The sequence below is a fragment of the Triturus cristatus genome, chromosome 11 (assembly GCF_964204655.1).
Source record: "Triturus cristatus chromosome 11, aTriCri1.1, whole genome shotgun sequence".
Classification (NCBI taxonomy): Eukaryota; Metazoa; Chordata; class Amphibia; order Caudata; family Salamandridae; genus Triturus; species Triturus cristatus.
In genome coordinates this window covers 611841935-611860556 of record NC_140594.1, presented here as the reverse complement: position 1 = coordinate 611860556, position 18622 = coordinate 611841935, and the positions used below count along the sequence as shown (strand labels likewise).

General features: G+C 46.4%; 1 protein-coding gene across 2 annotated transcripts in view; it reads right to left on the bottom strand.

Annotated features, from left to right (window-relative positions):
- The window catches only part of NSD3 (nuclear receptor binding SET domain protein 3), a 1492250-nt gene that overhangs the window by 893949 nt on the left and 579679 nt on the right, over positions 1-18622 (bottom strand). The window lies entirely within an intron of this gene.

The following is an 18622-nucleotide window of genomic DNA, read 5'->3' as shown; positions in this document are numbered from 1 at the left end:
AGAATGTTTTTCATCCAGGCTGTAGTGGCTCCTTTCCCTCTAGTAGAATGGTTTCTGGGTCAACCTGGTATAGTTTTATTAGCCAACCAATAACAGAGCTATGCAGGCTATGATCCAAAATGAGACCGACTATTTTGAGGTGGCTAGACTTTGGCAAAGGTGACCGTCTAGTTAGAACTCTTCTAACATCCAAAACATGAAAGGCACACACTACTGGATATGATGGGTTCCCAAAAAACGCTGAAAGAATGATGATTTGGTTTGTTGTGAGAAAAGAAGAAATGGGTTTCAAACACTACCCTGTTAGCATGAAAAACTGTATAAGATTCCACTGCAGAGAAAGCCTGAATTTCAATAACCCCAAGGGGTGAGGAGATTGTTATTAGAAAGGCAGTCTTCTAATATACATGCTGCAATAAAGACCTGTGACTAGGTTTAAATGCTGCACACTTTCATTTTGATAAGAACAAATTTAGCTCCCAAAGAGGTGTTGTGGGTCCTCATGGAAGGATAGACTTCATTTAGGCCTTCGGAAGCAGCACATTCTGATCGCAGCAAGATAGACTATAATGGAAGATAACTACAGCTTTGATTAGGCCAGGTGTAATAGGTATGGAAGAATGACAACCTCTTACTAGGTGACAGGTGTGTAGCCTCTCTATTGGCCGCACAAATAAAACCTCTTCCATTGGAAGAAATACCAAGCCCAAGCCCAAGCCCAAGACAAAGGGCTTTTGGCCTTGTTCAAAAGAACCATCCATTATAGAGGGAGGTTTAGATTAAATGTCTATATTGTATGATCTCAATAGCCAAGCGGCAAAATTGAGGATGCCAGTTTAATGAGAAGTATCTAATCTTGAGATCTGGTCAACAGGTTCAGTTTGTGAGGCTACCTCTTGTGTGGCTTGACAGACATTTTAAAACTCATCTGCATAAACCATTGCCTTGACTAGCCAGGAGCAATGAGGATCCTTGTTGTTTGAAAAATCTTGAGTTTAAGTATGACTGTGGGCATCAATGGCATCAGAGGAAAGGCATAAAAGATATTTGTTTTACCCGCTTTCAAATGGACATTGCTAATTTGCCTGGTTCTGGAAGTCTGGGTGCAAAGTCTAGGCATTTTTTGTTTTGAGATATTGGGAAGAGATCTATCTTTGGAGAGCATCAAACTACAAAGTTTCAATGAAGAATGTCAACATTCCATACGCATTGTTGAATTTACTTGTGTAATCATCCCAGATAATTTGCTTGGTTTAGGATTTCTGGCACATGTATTCCTTTTATCCATAGACCCCTAGCTAAACCTCAATCAGATTTTCTGTGACTACAATGAGCAAAGTCTTGATCTTGTACCCACTTGCTTGTTTAGGAGGTGCATTCTCATTGTATTGTCCATTTGAGTAAGAATTCGGTTTGTTTTTAGAGATGGTAGGAAGACCTGGCGAGCTGTATGCGTTGCCAGTGCTCTAGAAACTTGAAGTTACAAGAATTCTCCTTTTCTGAACAATGGCCTTGCACTGACAGAGCTCTCAGGTGAGTGCCCCATCTTGAGAAAGGCTGATCTGACAGAATTTCAGTTGAAGGTGCAGTTGAAAGCTTGTTGAAAAAGAGCTTCTTCGAGTAGATTTGCTCTTTTGCATTATCATGAAATAGATTGATATGAGAGTTTATTGTCTGAACTGCTGTTCATCCAGACCCTGCTGGAGAGGTCTCATATGCAGTCTTGCATTCAGGACAATCTAAATGGGAAAAAGCCATTGTCCCTAGTAGGTTAATATTAATGTTAATGTTAGGAGATTTGTAAAGCGCGACTGTTACCCTAAGGTGTCCTGGCGCTAGCTACAATCCTCCAAAAAAGCACAGAATAAAACCAGGATGAGCAATCAGTCAAAAAGCCAGGTCTTTAAGGCCCACCTGAATTCAAGTAAATCCAAGCTATTCCTCAGGTGGAAAGGAGGTCATTCCAAGCCTTGGCAGAACAGATGCCAAAGCTTTTACCTCCCCACCTGGCTTTTTTTGTAGGAGGGACTGTCACCAATTTTGCTCCAAGAGAGAGCAGAAGTCTGTTGGGCACATACCACTGAAACTGCCGCTTCAAATGGTCTGGTACGATGCCTTATAGAGTCTTAAAAACCATGCAGAGTGATTTAAACTTCACTCGTTTTTTGACAGGTAACCAGTGGAGTCTACAGATTTCACCGAAGACAGAAGCAAATTTGGGTATATCTGAAAGTAATCTAGCCACAGCGTTCTGCAAAAGTTGGAGTTTATGCATAAAACACTCCTGAATGTTCAGATATAAACTGTTGCAATAGTCTAGCCTTGATGTAATCAGTGAGGTGATCACCAAACGCTGGCTGACCTTTGGCAGGAAAGGCAATATTTTCTTACATGTCCTTAGGACATAAAACGTGGCAGAGACCACTGCATTGAACTTGAGCCCCAAAATTAAGTCTGTCATCTATTAACACTCCCAGGTTTTTAACTTTCCTAGTGGGAGTTGGGAGAGAACCCATGGTGTCCGGCCACCAGCCTGGGTTCCAGAAACCAGGATCATCCCCAAACAGGACAACTTCCGTCTTGCTGGAGTTAAGCTTAAGACAATTTTGGGACATACACCTCCCCACTGCTTCCATGCAAACCTGGAACCATTTACCTGTTCCAATCTCCTGGCCAGTCAGCAATGACACCACGATTTGTGTGTCGTCGGTATTAGAGGTGAGGGAGAAGCTGAAGGAGTTGATAAGGGGGGGCCAGGGAGGACACATACACATTGAAGTGTGTGGGACTCAAAGATGACCCCTGTGGAACACCGCAAGCCAGACTGAACGGAGTGGCGTAGAAATCACCCAGTGCTACAATTTGCGATCTTTCGGAGAGGAAGGAATTCAATAATTTCCAGGCTTTTCCCTGAACTCCGCATTCCCGCAACCGGTCCATCAACAAACTGTGATCGACCGTGTCAAAGGTCGCAGAGAAGTCCAGCATAATCAAGGTGGCCTTACCACCCTGATCAAGGGCTGCCCTCATCTCATCCGTAGATTTTATAAGTGCGGAATCCGTGCTGGAACCCTCTCTGAAGCCATATTTAGTGGGATCCAAGGCTTGGGCGTCTCGCAAAAAAGTACTCAATTGGGCATTCATTTTTTTCTCCACCATTTTTGCCGGGACAGGGATACGCGAGATGGGGCGGAAATTATTTGGATCCTAAGGATCCAGACTAAGCTTTTTAAGAACTGGCAGTATTGAGGCTTTTTTCCAAGCTCTAGGAAAATGTCCCTCTGAGAACAATGCATTGAACAGGGAGGTAAGCGTCAACACAATAGGTTTAGGGGCCATTTTTAACACTGTGACCGGACACGGGTCATAGGTGGATCCCGATTTAGTGGAGCAAACTCATCAAGAGTAGGCTGTCAGTCCGACACTGCTTATGACCCTTTAGTTGGTCTATAATGACCTTTGTGGTTGGTCCTTCAAATAAAAATAAAAAATGGACTCGACTTTCTCCATGAAAAACCTGGCAATTTCGTCACTGAAGGCATGGCTCGTTGGGATGTTTGCTGGGCGAGGGTGGGCTAAACTAGTTACTGTTTTAAACAGCTCTTTGGCCGAATTTTTTGCTAAGTTAATTCGGTTAACAAAGAACTCCTGTTTAGTCTTAAAAATAAGTTGTTTGTAAATCCTGAGGCTTTGATTGTAAATATTTTTTTCTGATTCTTTGTACTCTTTCCTCCAATTTCTCTCCAGCCGTTTGCAACACACTCTCTGATCTTTAAGTTCTTGTGTGCACCAAGGGGCGGAGGGTTGTACCCTAATAAGAGTAATTTTTTTTTTTTTTTTTTAAACAGATTTTATTCGTCAAATGACCAATATATTGCAGAGCACGGTAACCCAGCAACACATGCATACAGAATAGACAATAAATTGACTGACAATTTCAACTAGAATAGAGGACAAATGAAGAGCAATACAGTTGAAATATTTTAACAAACAAAAATATCAACAAAAAAAAAAAACACCCCCATCGCACTCCCGCCTACCCCAAACATCACCATGTATGAATAAAATCGTTCATCCAGACACACTGTACCTGTAACTAAGGAGCGATTTTGCATGTCAATTACGCGGGGAGGGTCACCGAGTCCGCGGGCCTGGCCACTGAAACCGGTTACAACTACAGGCCGCGATATTCTGCCCATCGCCTCCAGATTCTGTAATGTTTAAGCGGGCATTCCTGGCCGCAAAGATGGGAATTTCCAGCCCCATACAGAAATCCATGCTATTTTTCCAGACAGACACTGAGGGCGCCCTCGGAGTCTTCCAAGCTTTGGCAATATCTCTCTTGGCCAAGGTGAACCCTAATAACATCAAATGGCGTTTGTATATATTACCCCTTACATTCTCCATAACATGCAGCCGGACCAACTTTGGGGAATTAGGGAGGTCCCAGCCGAGTACTTCGGAGAGGCACGACAAGACTCCCCGCCAAAATCCTGCCAAGGCAGTACATTGCCAGATTGTGTGGAGCAAGGTACCCTCCTCATGTTGGCATCTAAGACACACCGGGGAGGCCACCAATCCCGCCCTCCAGAGCCTGACCCTGGTGGAATAGGCTCGGTGGAGATATTTAAATTGAATGAGACGAAGACTGACGGCGATAGATTAACCTCGCGGGGAGGCCAGGGCCTCCACCCAGTCCTCCTCCTCCAGTGGGCCTATGTCTCCCTCCCAAGCCTCCCGAAGTTGCTGCAGTGTGGGGGAACTGTGAATAACCAGGGACTGATAAATCGTGTGGTTGTGGAGGTCTCCCATGAATACCTTTGCCTCTATGGGTCTAAACTCAGCCAAGGGCTCCAACCCCTCGATGTACGGAGTGATGGCATGCCGGAGCTGTAAATATCGGAAAAATTGAGTTTTAGGCATGTGGAAGTCTTTATGTAGCTCCTGAAAGGACTTTAGAACTGGTCCCCGCATGACGTCCCCGAGAGTAGAGACGCCAATGCGGTCCCAGCCCCGGAAACCGTACAGCATCGCCACCTGCGGATGTCGCCCATTCGACCAAAGGGGAGTCTCCCGAGTCAACCTATTCCACCACCCTGTCCGTCGCAACGCCTGTCGCCATATTTGGAATATCAGTCTCGTAGCCGGTGGCAGGGAGTTGCGCAGTGGTGCGGAGTACAATATAGTGTGTAGAGTGTTATCTCCCATACAACGCCTCTCGATCGCATAGGCTGGATCAGCCCTATCGCCATACCACCACTCATTGAGGACCAGAAGATGGGAGGCTAAATAATAAGATAGGATATCAGAGGTTGCCAATCCCCCGCAATACGTGGACTGGAAGCAAGTCCGTAGAGCTAACCTCGCCATTCCACCAGCCCATAGAAAATGACTCAAGGCTGTATTGACACGTCTGAACCAGCCGGGAGAAATCGGATAGGGATGGTTTTGTAGTTGATATAGGATGCGGGGAAGGGACACCATTTTAAAGATGGCCGATCAGCCATATATTGATAGAGACATGTGGGTCCAAGTTTTAAGATCTTCCCGCACTCGCTCCCACACAGGAGCCAGATTCCGTTCAAGAGACAATCGGAGAATCAGATAAAAACACTCCCAGGTACTTCAACCCCCCAGTGGCTACCTGAACGGAGGAGGCCCAGGGACCGGGGTCCGCCCCTCCCCCCAGGACCGACAGTGTAGATTTACAAGGGTTCATGAACAGACCCGACGTCTCCCTGAATATTTGCATAATGCGTAGTAGACGCAGTCCCGTCTTATCGATATTAGTAAGAAAAAAAGTACATCATCTGCATACAGGGCAATGCGATCCGAGAGGCCCCCTGCCCATTCCTATCCAGTAACCTGGGCGTCGATGCGCACCCAGGACGCCAGTGGCTCCATAGCTAGGGCAAACAAGTAAGTGGACAGCGGGTAACCCTGCCTAGTGCCCCGACCAACCGAGAACGAGGGAGAAACAGCACCCGCCACTCATACAGACGCCGTCAGGTCAGTATCGAGAAGGGTCAGGTAGGACAAAAATTGTGGTCCAAAGTTTAATCTACTGAGAAGTGCGAATAAATATACCCAACTTAAGGAGTCAAAGGCTCTGTCCATATCTTTTTTTTTATTTATTAGTAAGGAGATTTCATGTAATGTTGGATTGAAAGTTATCAATAAAAAGAGACATTTCTCCCAAACTTATCCCATGAGTGGAAAATCCTCCAAGAAGCTCAGACCTATCTTTCAGGCTATAGGTCAACATCTTTCTAACTCATCTCAATGTCAAGCATAATCAGTTCACTTATTAGAAGGTCATGGGACCCGGTTCCCGTGGCCCAGCCAAATGACTATATGGGAAAGTTTTTGTCTTCCCCAATGTCTCTAATTCCAATGACACTCCAGGACATTAGTGGGAGGTCAGAGTGCACAGTCTCCAACATGTTCAAGCTGGACTTCCTATGTTCGGTAATCCAGTTGACATCACATATTACAGACAACCAAATCTGTCTCCAACAAAGGAAGGAACTTCCCGTCTAGGCAGGGAGGGAGTGTGCTACACCTCTTTCTCTCACTACTCAGCTTCAGCACATGGTTCATGAGAAATTCTCTTCAGAGAAACAGAAAGTACGGGTAGCTTAACCCAAAATCCTCCACTAGAACCTCTGTAAATGACTGATCAAAACTTTTTATTTTCATACCATCTGACAGACATGTGCATTTGGAGAACCTGAAAGACTTACTTCTTGACCACAGGTTCCTACCGGGATAAGCTTGAAAGCCCTAAAAAACATGACCATTTCACAATGGTCCTCTGAAGCCTCATTATAGTTTTTAACAAGTTTAGGTGCAGACCTTTATAGCCAATGGAGTTCTGTAACAGAGCACTCCTTACATAGAAAAATGCCATAGTGTTGATTAGTTAATCAGTGAGGGAATTAAAATACCTTCTAAACTATGGAACTTCAAAGCCTCCCATGATGTTTCTCAAGTGCAAAATAGTTTTTTGCAGCAACTCTTTCTTCATCCCAAACAAGCCGTTGGAAAGTTGATGTGAACAGGGAGAACTCTTTATTCACGTCTGCATGTTTCCTTAGATTAGGAGGTCTAGTTCCACTTGAGAAGAGCACTGCACACTTTGAATTTGAATAAACAGGGATCTGTGTTCGATAGGCCAACTGTCAGACATTTGGTGCCAAAGATGCCAGCTGAGTACCTGCTGAAACCACTAATCCCAAATGCATAATATCGGGCAATGGACATCCCACATGTTGTAACCAACATGGAGTACAAAACTCCATATGGTGTAAATGCACACTCAGTTAGGGTTACAAATGCCTATGTGGCATTTTTCAAGCATGAGTGTCAGAAATATGTGGCAGGTAGCTACATAGGCTACAGTCACAGGCATTCCGCTGACATCACGCTCTAGGGAACATGTGTACAAAACTTTGAAACAGCAAGTTCCTAAATGAGATTTCCTGTGAATCGCAATTAGGAAATTGCAGTTTAAATCGTATGAAACTCTTCTGAGATTCATTTGTGATTACCAGTGGGTTGCAATTGACCTATCTCAATATTATTCATGAAGGTCGCAATTTCAACCCATTGAGAATTGCTAAAACCACAGGGATGATGGACTTCTGGGGACAGCAGACCATCTTGCCTGTGTTTGCTTTTAAATAAAACAATTTTTTTGTATTTTTTAAATGTAGCTTGTTTTCCTTAAAGGAAAACAGTGCATTAAAAAAAAAAAAAAAAAAAAAGATTTTTTTTTTTTTTTTTTTTTTTTTTTAAGACTAGGCTGTGGTCCCTGGGACCGCTGCCTACTTCTAAAAAAAAGTTTTCGCAACCACTCACAAAGGGGAAGGGGTCGCCTGGGGACCCCTACATGTTTACGACTGGGTTACCACCTACTTGAAGTAGGCAGTAAAATACGAATATTTTGCAACCGTATTTGGGTCGCAAAGAACAAGTTACTTACCTTCGGTAACGATATATCTGTAAGAAACATTAGTTAGTTAGATTCCTCACCTTAGAATATCCCCAGGCGTCAGGCTGGATCCGGAAAGATTTTTCGTCAGCAATACCCTTGCGCGTCGCTAGGCGTCGTCAGCGGCTCCGCGTCAGTCGTCAGCGTCGTGATCGTCGGGATGACGTCGGAGTACTTAGACGCCGCCCTTGCGCGCTGACGTCAGTTCTTTTACATAGCTTTCCGCACCAGGAACGTAGAGCCATGCAAGAGACCGACACTGGTGCCAAAAATTTCAAGGGCCCTGAAAGGGATTACCTCAACCCTAGATATCGGATCGCAGAACTGGGAGGATGGGTGGGGCGGTGAGGAATCTAACGAACTAATGTTTCTTACAGATATATCGTTACCGAAGGTAAGTAACTTGTTCATCTGAAAGAAACACGTAAGTTAGATTCCACACCTTAGAATAGATACCCCAGCAACACCAACCCCGGTGGTGGGCCTGCGAATCAAGATCACACCAGAAAGTCCTGGAGAACAGAACGGCCAAAGAAGCAGTCTCTCTGGACTTGGCTGTCCAGGCAATAGTGTTTGGCAAACATGTGCAGCGAAGCCCACGTTGCTGCCTGACAGATGTCCTGCAAGGGGACTCCCCGGCCTACGGCAGTGGTCGCCGCTGTGGCCCCAGAGAGGAATGGGCCCTCAGCCCTACAGGAGGTTCCTTTTTAGCTAAGGAGTAACAGGCCTTGATACACAAAACGACCCACAGAGAGATGGTTCGTTTGTGCACCACCCCCCCCCCCCCCTTCTTAGTGCCCACGTAGCCAACAAAGAGTTGGTTGTCCACCCGGAACTGTTTGGTGCGGTCCAGATAGAAAGACAGCGCCCGCTTTGGGTCCAGACGGTGGAGCCTCTCTTCCTTTTTCGAGGGATGCGGAGGCAGAAAGAAGGTGGGCAGAGTAACAGACTGTTCGATGTGAAAGGCAGTTACTACCTTAGGAAGAAAGGAAGGACAAGTCCTGAGAACAACTTTGTCCGGATGGACAGAAAGAAAAGGAGACTTAGAAGAGAGGGCCTGGAGCTCACTCACCCGTCTAGCAGAGGTGATGGCAACCAGGAAAGCAGTGTTAAGAGTTAGGAGACGAAGGGGACAATTATGAAGTGGCTCAAAGGGAGCGCACATCAGAAAGGTCAATAAAAGATTCAAATCCCACTGAGGCATTACGAAAGGGACAGGAGGAAACATGTGAGTAATGCCCTTAAAGAATTGAGAAACAACAGGGGATTTTAAAAGAGAAGGCTGATCAGGAAGCCGCAAGAAAGCAGAAATAGCTGAAAGATATCCTTTAAGGGTGCCCAGAGCAGAGCCCTGCTGGGCCAAGGAAAGAAGAAAGAGGAGAACCTCAGAAAGAGGGACGGAAAGGGGATCCACAGCCTTTGCTGTGCACCATGCCACAAATTTGTTCCACCTGCAGGCGTATACCGATTTTGTGGAGGGAAGCCTGGCTGCCAGAACAACATTACAGACTTCAGGAGGCAAGTCAAATGGCATCATCTGCCGCCGCTCAATCTCCACGCACGGAGGTGGAGGCTGGACAGGTTCAGGTGGAGGACCGTCCCCTGCTGCTGCGACATAAGGTCTTCCTGAAGAGGCAGTCGTATCGGGGGATCGATGGACAGACTGAGTAGCTCGGGATACCAGTATCTTCGTGCCCAATCCGGAGCCACAAGGATGACTTGGGCCCGGTCGTGCCTGATCTTCTTCAGCACTCTGGGCAGAAGTGGTATAGGCAGAAAGGCGTACAACAGATCGCAACTCCACTCGTGACGAAAGGCGTCCCCGAGCGAGTGCCGCCTTGGAAACGCCAACGCGCAGAACTGCTGACATTGCGCGTTCTCTTCGGTGGCGAATAGATCTAACCAAGGCTCTCTCCACTGCCGAAAGAGGCCTTGCACCACGTCCGAGTTTAGTGAGTGGGAGACCTTTCCTAGGTCGACTGTAAGCCACAAAGAGATGGTTCGATTTGTGGAATGTCTTTGTCTTGTCAATGTAGAATTTTAGGCAGCGTTTAAGATCCAGAGAATGCAGGGTCCTTTCCGCCACTGTTTGAGGATTTGGAAAAAAGGATCGTAACGCTATAGGCTCATTGAGATGGAAGTTTGATGGGACTTTAGGTATAAATTTAGGATTCGTGCGTAGTATAACTCTGTCGTGTTTGAATTGAAGGAAAGGATCTTGAATTGAGAAAGCATGAAGTTCACTCACTCGCCTTGCCGAGGTAAGAGCTAGAAGGTGCGCTGTTTTCCAGGATAGATACTTAAGATCAGCTCTGTGTATCAGCTCAAAAGGGCGTTTCATAAGCTGAGCCAGAACTGTGTTGAGTTGCCATGAAGGAGGTAAAGTCTTTACAGGAGGGAATGTCCTAAACAGGCCTTTAAGAAATTGTTTAATCAACCTATTAGACCACAGAGAAGGGCCTGCAAAGGATCTCCTGAAACGGGATATTGCTGCCAGATGGACTTTAATGGAGGCATGAGCGAGACCAGAGTTCACCACATGGAGAAGGTAAGGCAGTATTTGCTCTGGAGAGGATGAAAGAGGTGTATTTTGTTTGACTTGCACAAGATACAGACCTCTTCCATTTTAAGGAATATGTTTGGTTAGTACTGTCTGCTCGAGCCCGAGCCAGAACTGCTCTACAGTCTGGAGGTATGTCTAGACCCTGGAACTCTCTGAACTCAGGATCCAAGCTGATAATCTGAGAGATGCTGGATCTGGATGCTGGACTTGTTGGTTGTTCATTGTGAGAAGAGAGGGAAACATTTACAACTGGATCGGCGGTTCCAGGGAGAGAAGGTGAAGCTCCGTGAACCAGTGTTGTTGTGGACAAGCTGGAGCTATCAGGATGAGCGTGCAAGGTTCCGCTTTCAATTTTATGAGTACCCTGGGAATCAGGTGAATTGGTGGAAAAGCGTATGCAAAGACATTGCACTATGCGATCGAAAATGCATTCCCTAGAGATCCCTTCTGGGGATGCCAGCTTGCGAAGTGTTGGCATTTGGCGTTCTGCTTGGTAGCGAATAGGTCCAGAAGAGGGGTGCCCCATTGAGAGAATATGCGGTTGTGAGTCCGCTGATTCAATTCCCATTCGTGACATGCTGTCTGTTGTCTGCTCAAAGAGTCGGACAGAACATTGTGTGTTCCTGAAACATACTCTGCCCGAAGAGAAATGTTGTGATGGAGCAACCGGTTCCAGATTTTTTGCGACTCGTGAGAAAGTGTTAGAGAGCGAGTCCCTCCCTGCTTGTTTAAATAGTGCATTGTCGTGGTGTTGTCGGTCCGCACAAGCACTAGTGAATTTCTGATCCGTGGTAGGAATGCCAGAAGAGCAAGATAAACCGCTCGTAGCTCCAGGAGATTTATGTCGAGTTTTCTTTCAGAAAGGGATCATTTCACGCTAATCTGGAGTTCTTGGAGGAAAGCTCCCCAACCTTCCAGAGACGCATCTGTTGTGATGGAATGTGGAGAAGCGGGAAGCAAGAAAGGCAATCCTTGAGAAATGTTCTGAGGGCAAATCCACCACCATAGAGCCTTGATCATCTGAGGGGTCACCCGGATGACCTCGTCGCATGATCCCGTACATTGGACCCATTGAGCTGATAGCGCCTCTTGAAGAGGGCGCATGTGAAGGCAACAGTGTGGAACTAGTAGAATGCAGGAAGACATCATCCAGAGCAGGGATTTGAAAAGACGCACTGTAAGAGACTTTTTGGATCGTATGCAAATCGCCAAGGAAAGAAGCTTGACTTTTCGCTCTTGTGAGGGAAACGCTTTCTTCTGGGTCGTGTCGAGAGTAGCACCCAGGAAAGTTATACGCTGGGCAGGCCGGAGGACGGACTTGTCCTGATTGAGAGTGAGCCCCAAGCGATCGAAAAGCCATAGACAGGCATCGGAAGACCGGAACGCGCCTTCTAGAAAGGGTGCGTTGAAGAGCCAGTCGTCCAGCTATGGAAAGACCTGATGGTGGTGTTGTCGGAGATATGCGGCAACCGGAGAAAGGCATTTTGTAAAAATGTGTGGCACCGATTTGAGTCCGAACGGTAGGACACGGAATTGGTAATGTCTGCCCGCTACTGAGAATCTCAGAAATTTCTTGTGATTCCGATGGATAGGGATGTGAAAACAAGCATCCTGAAGGTCTAAAGACACCATGTAGTCGTCCGCATTGAGAAGTTGCAGTACTTCCTGGATGGTAACCATACGAAAAGACTGCTTTTTAAAGAATTTGTTGAGACTTCTCAAGTTTAAAATTGGTCTCCATTTCTTCTCCTTTTTGCGTACCAGGAAAAAACGGGAGTAAAATCCCGTCCCCCTTTGACGAAGAGGAACTCTTTCTATAGCTCCCTTCTGGAGCATAAGTGAAAGTTTCAGGAGTAGAGCACGTACATTTTTGTGAAGCATAGGTCGGGGAGGGGTTTGGGGAGGAATTTGAATGAACTCTAGTGAATGTCCGAATTGAACTAGTTGCAGAACCGAATGGTCCGTTATTTGTTTTAAATTTTGTAGGAAGTGGGAAATTCTTCCTCCAACCTTTGAGGACGGAGAGGAGATGGATACCAGCGGTAGTGAAAAATCATTGTCGCCGAGCAGCGTCTTTCTGCCGACCTCCTTTGCCACGAAAGGAAGACTTAGTGTAGGTTGATTGGTGCTGTTGACGTTACTGGTATTGTGGCCGATATTGCCGATTGGAAGAATAGGAAGATCGGTGTTGGTAATCACCTCTTGCAGATGTTTGTCCTCTTCCTCTTGAGCCCCGAAAAGGTGGGTTCTTGAATTGAAGGGTACCCAAAGCTCTAGCTGTGTCGGTATCCTTTTTTATACCCTGGAGAGCTTCATCAATGTGTGTTCCGAAAGGAAGCTGACCATTATAGAGCATGTCAAAAAATTTTGTTTGCACTTCCGGTCGGAATGAAGTCGCCTTCAACCAACCCTGGCGGCGTAGTACAGCTGCGCCAGCCAGTTGGCGAAATCCAGTAGAGGCGATATCCATCGCACAGTCTATTATCTCGGAAGCAGAACGTTCACCCTCCAGTAAGATCTCTTTTGCTTCTTCCTTGGAGTCATCTGGCAAGGCCGCAAGATATGGAGCAATATCTGCCCACATCTGCCTGTTATAGCGTCCTAACAGTGCCAAGGAATTGGATGCACGCACTGTTAATGCGGACATTGACGAGAAACGTTTTCCGATATTATCAAGCCGTCTACCGTCTTTGTTCGGAGGAGCGGTCAGCAGAGCAGAAGGATTTTTCGATTTCCGCTGAGCAGCTTGTGTGATGACTGAGTCTGGTTTCGGATGTCCGGTTAGGCAAGCTGGAGCAGTATCTGGAGCGCTTTATTTTTTATCCAGACGAGGCAATACTGGGGGCACCGAGGAAGGGTTTTGCATTATTTTAACACCCTGATCCCATATGTAATCTATAATAGGGATAGACCTGACTGATTTTTTAAAGGGCACTTTATAATGATAGAGGAAGCAATCCTGCTGGTGTGAAGGCATAGGTATTTGGAAACGCTGCGCCGCTCTTTCCACTATGTTGTGAAATCCCCCAATGTCCTCCGGGGGGCGAGACAGCTTGAGCGGGCACAGGGGATGGACAGGGAAGCACATAATCGTCCCACTCATCACGAGTAGATTGGGAATCTTGAAGTTCCCCTTCCTCATGTGGATCCTCCTCCTCATCGTCTGTAGAAAGCGGAGGTGGTGAAGTGGCAGGACCAGACTGCCAATTTCAGACATTGCAGAAGTGGGAAATCTCTGCTTATAGTCCGTAATGAGGAATTGCAGATCAGAAACTAAAGATGCAGGCAGACAAACCATGGGAGGTGGAGGCGGATGGCATTCTTCAGGATAAACTGCCTGATCCTCCAGTACTTGATCCTCATAGTCTGAGCTGTCCTGATACTTGACGTTAAGTTGAGATGGGCTTGTCGCCGTCCTAAACATACTGCCATCATCAGAATCTTCTGCCTCCAAAAGGTGTGCTGGAGGCAATAGCTGGACCCTACTAGGGGAAGTCAGGGCCGGCGTCAACGTACGTTTTGTGATCTTCAGATGTACGTACGTACTTTTAAATTGGAATCCGTTGTCGTCGACATGCTAGTCGACGGTGTAGTCTTCGACGGTGAGGCGTCGACAGGCACCATGGCAGACGGAGTTCCCGTCGACGGAGCCATCGTCGACGGTGTTGTCGTCGTCGATGGAGCTTTCGTCGACAATGAAGTGGATGTCGACAGGATAGTCTTCGTCGACGTTGTCGTCGTCAATACAGTCGTCGGTGATCGCAGCGTCGACAGTAGTTTGGACGTCGACGATGACTTCTTTATCTTAAGCGTCGACGAGACAGACCTAGCGGCCGTCGACGATGGAATCGTCTTCGTCGACGTGGATAATGAAGAAGACGCGACAGAAGTTGAAACAGTCGTCGTCGACGAGGTCACACACAAGGCTGTAGATGGAGATTTCCTCGTCGTCGAGGCCACCGTCGACGAGGCCGTCCTCGACGGGGTGGAAGAAGGCTTTTTGAAGGTGTGAAGAACCTCCTGAGGAGAAACCTTCCCTGAAAGAGCCTTGGGATGTACCTCTGAAGACTTTTTATGCGCCTTCTTTTGAGGTGGCTGCGACGAAGGGCCTGGAGAAGCCTCCCGTGGTCTTTTCTGAGAGGACTGAGAAGATATGGAAGAGCCCTCACTCAGAAGACAGTACTTGTTCTTTGTCTTTAAGCCTCTGCAGCCAAATTAAGAGGCGTCCCTCACGATCTTTGAGGAAAAGGTACGACATACCTTACAGTCCTTTGAGGAGTGATCCGGATAAAGGCAGTAGAGACAATCCTTGTGTTGGTCATCCACATGAAGTCTCTTTTTTCCACAGGAAGCACAAGGCCTAAAAAGGCCTTTCTTTGGAGTATCTGCCATAAAGAACTGGAGAACTTCACCCCGAAGATGGAAAATTGAAGTAAGAAGCACTGGAAATCCAAAAATAAGGACAGCTAAGCAGAGCTCAGAGGAGACTCCCTTAGCACGACGTGCGGTAGAAAATCTGAGTGACTAGAGCTCCTTCCAGGAAGGTTCCAGAGGGTGGTGATAACTGATTGGCTCCTCTCCAAAGTTTGGTCCTTTAATAAAAAAGGACATGGATATGTTACTAAGGTGAGGCCCTTGGCCTATTACTCTATATGTCTAAGGAGACATTACTTTATTTATGTACCGGGGACTCCCATCCCGATGACGTGGAATGATTCAGGCATGTGAATCTATGAAAGATACCCTAATACTGGATAATGTAAAGCCTATGATACTTGTCCTGTTCCTCCATCTATTTTATTTCTACTCTGTACGCAAATATCTCTTCTGTAAGTATGCTTTTATCTTCATACCCTTGTACTTCGAATGCTGCCTCCTTTTTGCTGCAGTTGAACAACTGTACTAAAATCCACAACTCCACTTATTTTCCATTCTCTGAGAATTAAATTGCCTGCGTCCTGCCTTAAATGGCTAAGTATTATACTTTACAAAATTTAGGAGGAACACATTTGTACTGTTGTGTTGATATAGGTATAGTGCGTCAATGAAAGGCATATCAACTTATATATGAAAATGCGTCATATGCTTGTAAACTTGCTCTTAGAGAATCTTATATTAGAAATAAGTATTTTCTGTATGTAGGCACATTTGGATGAAGGCTATTCAGGTTTAGTGAGCTACTATATTAATCTACGACAGACTAAGGAGCCAAAACATTTTTTTTATATTTTGTAGTCAGTTCTTAAGCATAAGAAAGTACATTATTCTAGAGCTCTGTGAGAAAGTGCCATCTTTCTTGCATGGTATGCCCCCACTTTTTGCTGAGTGCGCCCTGGACTCCTGTCAATCAGGTGCCCAGGGCCTATGTTCCTTCCCTAAAACAAACAAAACACAAATTGGCAAACCCTGGCCACATGTCAGCCCCTGGTAAATGGTACCCTAGGTACCCAGGGCCTTGTGACCAGGGAAGGCCTCTAAGGGCTACAGCACTCATTGTGCCACCCTTAGAGGCCCTGTACCCTTACACACACACACTGCCTTCGCAGGCTGAGTGTTTGGGTGCAAGACAAAAACAAAGTCGACATGACACACATCCCTGTGTGCCATGCCCATCACCTACACTGCCATGGCATACATCAGCCACCCCTCTAGCTGGGTGCCTTATGCCAATGGTGTGGGCACAGAAGCAGGAGCCCTGTGCCCCTACAGTACCCAGGTCCATTCCTGAGCACTGTAAGTGCAGTGCTGCCATTTAAGAGTACATGGTGCTGAGAGCTCGTCAAATACGAACTCCACAGCACCATAATGGCAACAATGAAGACTGAGAAGTTTGGTATCAAACTTCTCAGCACATTAAACCCACACTGATACCAGTGTGGGATTTAATGTACCAAGCACCCCAGAGGGCATCTTAGAGATGCCCCCTTAAACCTAACCTACAATCCACGTCTGCTCTGAGGCTGCCACACAGCAGACATGTTGCTGGACCCCTTGGTGGGAGAGCCCCTTCTCTCCTGGGCCTGCAACAATGCACATCCTGGGCGAGGTGCTAAATCTCCTCCCCCGGATGGGCAGGGGGAAGCTTCAAAGGCATGCCGCTTCTGTCAGCTTCCCCAGGCCACTGCAACCCCCCCACTCTGGCGGGAAGCTTAGGCCGGAAACCCCAAATAAGGACAGGGGATGTGCCAGCCTGCCAACCCCACCCCTCAGGTGGGGGAGGCGAGGTGAAGCACATCTCCGGGCTCTCGCCATCTTGAAGATGGGAATCCCTACCCTATCAGGACTAGGCTACTGACCCCCTCCCACAGGAGAGAGGCAGGATAGGGGGTGTACCCACCCCAGGACAGGGACCCATTGGTCCCTGCCCTTCACCTACCTGTAACGCCCCTAAATCTAGTATTTAGGGGCACCCTGAACCTTCCTTCCCCAGATTCCAGATTCCAAAATACAAAGAAGAGCAAGAAGAAAGAAGACCTGCCCTCAGCTGCTAAGAAGAGGAAGACACCAACTGCTTTGGCCCCAGCCCTACCGGCCTGTCGACCCTCAAACCTGCTCCTGCTCCACCCCGGCATCTCTTGTGGCCAGCAACCTCACTAACCCCTGAGGACCTGGCTACCTTTTGGCTCTAAGCCCCTGGGACTCCCATGAGTAGAGGCTCTACTCAAAACCTACCGCTAATCCCTGGCAGCAGCCCGGGACCGCGAACCCAGCACACTCTGCACCAGCCAAGCCTGGCCAGTGCCGGAGTGAACAAAGACCACGAGGACGACCCCACGGCGACTGTGACCCCGGCACCCAAGGACCTCCCTCGACACTCCTGAAGAAGCCTGCAGCCTCAGAACAAGGTGCACCCCTACCGCGATCAACAGAGGGTAAGATTTCCCAACACCAAAAGGCACCCCTGCACGCGGCGCCCCGCGGCCCCCTGTGCCCAATCCCGGGGTACCTACCTCAACTCTACCAGTCGAGTACTTACCTTTAAACCGATAACTGTATTTTCTTAATAGGGTAACATTGACTGGCTTTTTACTGAAATTTCTTCTGAGTGTGGACTTTTCAAAACTTAAAATATTCACCAAAAATCAGCCGAGTAACGAAAACAAAAATACTCACCTGCTCTTAGGTGAGCTCCCAGTGCTGGATCTTGGTGCCCAGCACTGACTCTGAAAAATACTTACAACTGTACTTACCCGTAACCCAATTTTCTTCCATAGGAAATCATTGACTGTTTTTCTGTGAAATTTCTTCTAAGTGTCAATTTCTGCAATCTTTAAATATTCTTTAAAAATCGTATATTATCTGAAAACGTAATTACTTACCTGTTTTGGATAAAGGTCCCAGTACTGAGTCTAGGCACCCAGTATTGGATTACAAAAGTAACGAGAACATACTGTACCTGCAACTTGAATTTTCTTCCATAGGGAATCATTGATTGTTTTCTTTGAAATATTTTCTAAGTGTCAACTATTAAAATAGCTAAATATTGTTTAAAAATCATCACAGTAATTAAGTCGACTTTCATCACTTGATTCTAAGTACTGACCCAGGACTGAATCTAGGATCCAGTCCTGGAATTCCAAAAGTAATCCTAAAAGTAATCTGTTGCAAATAACTTGAAATTTCCATTGAGCTCAATGCATTGTTGTGTTTAAAATAGAGTTGCCTATTGCAACCACTTGTAACTGTTTACAAAAGTCAATTGCATATTGCAAAACTATTTATATAAAACATCTCATTCTGAGAAAGTATATTTTAAATCTAATTGTTGGTTCTAAAATAAAACAAGCATATATTTTTTATATATAAACCATTGGCCTAGAGTTCAGTTATTGAGTGTGTGAGACCATTTGCTGACTGAGTGTGTACAACAAATGCTTTACACTGTCCTCTGATACTGCCTTACTGCTCGACCAAGCTACCACTTTAGAGAGTAGGGTTATATCTAACTTTAGCCTCTGTCAAACCCTTGGGGACTGTGGACTCTGTACACCCTGTACCTATTAAGGACCAGTATATACAGATCCACTTTCTCACAAGCTCTGATTTTTATTGTTAACAACGTTCTT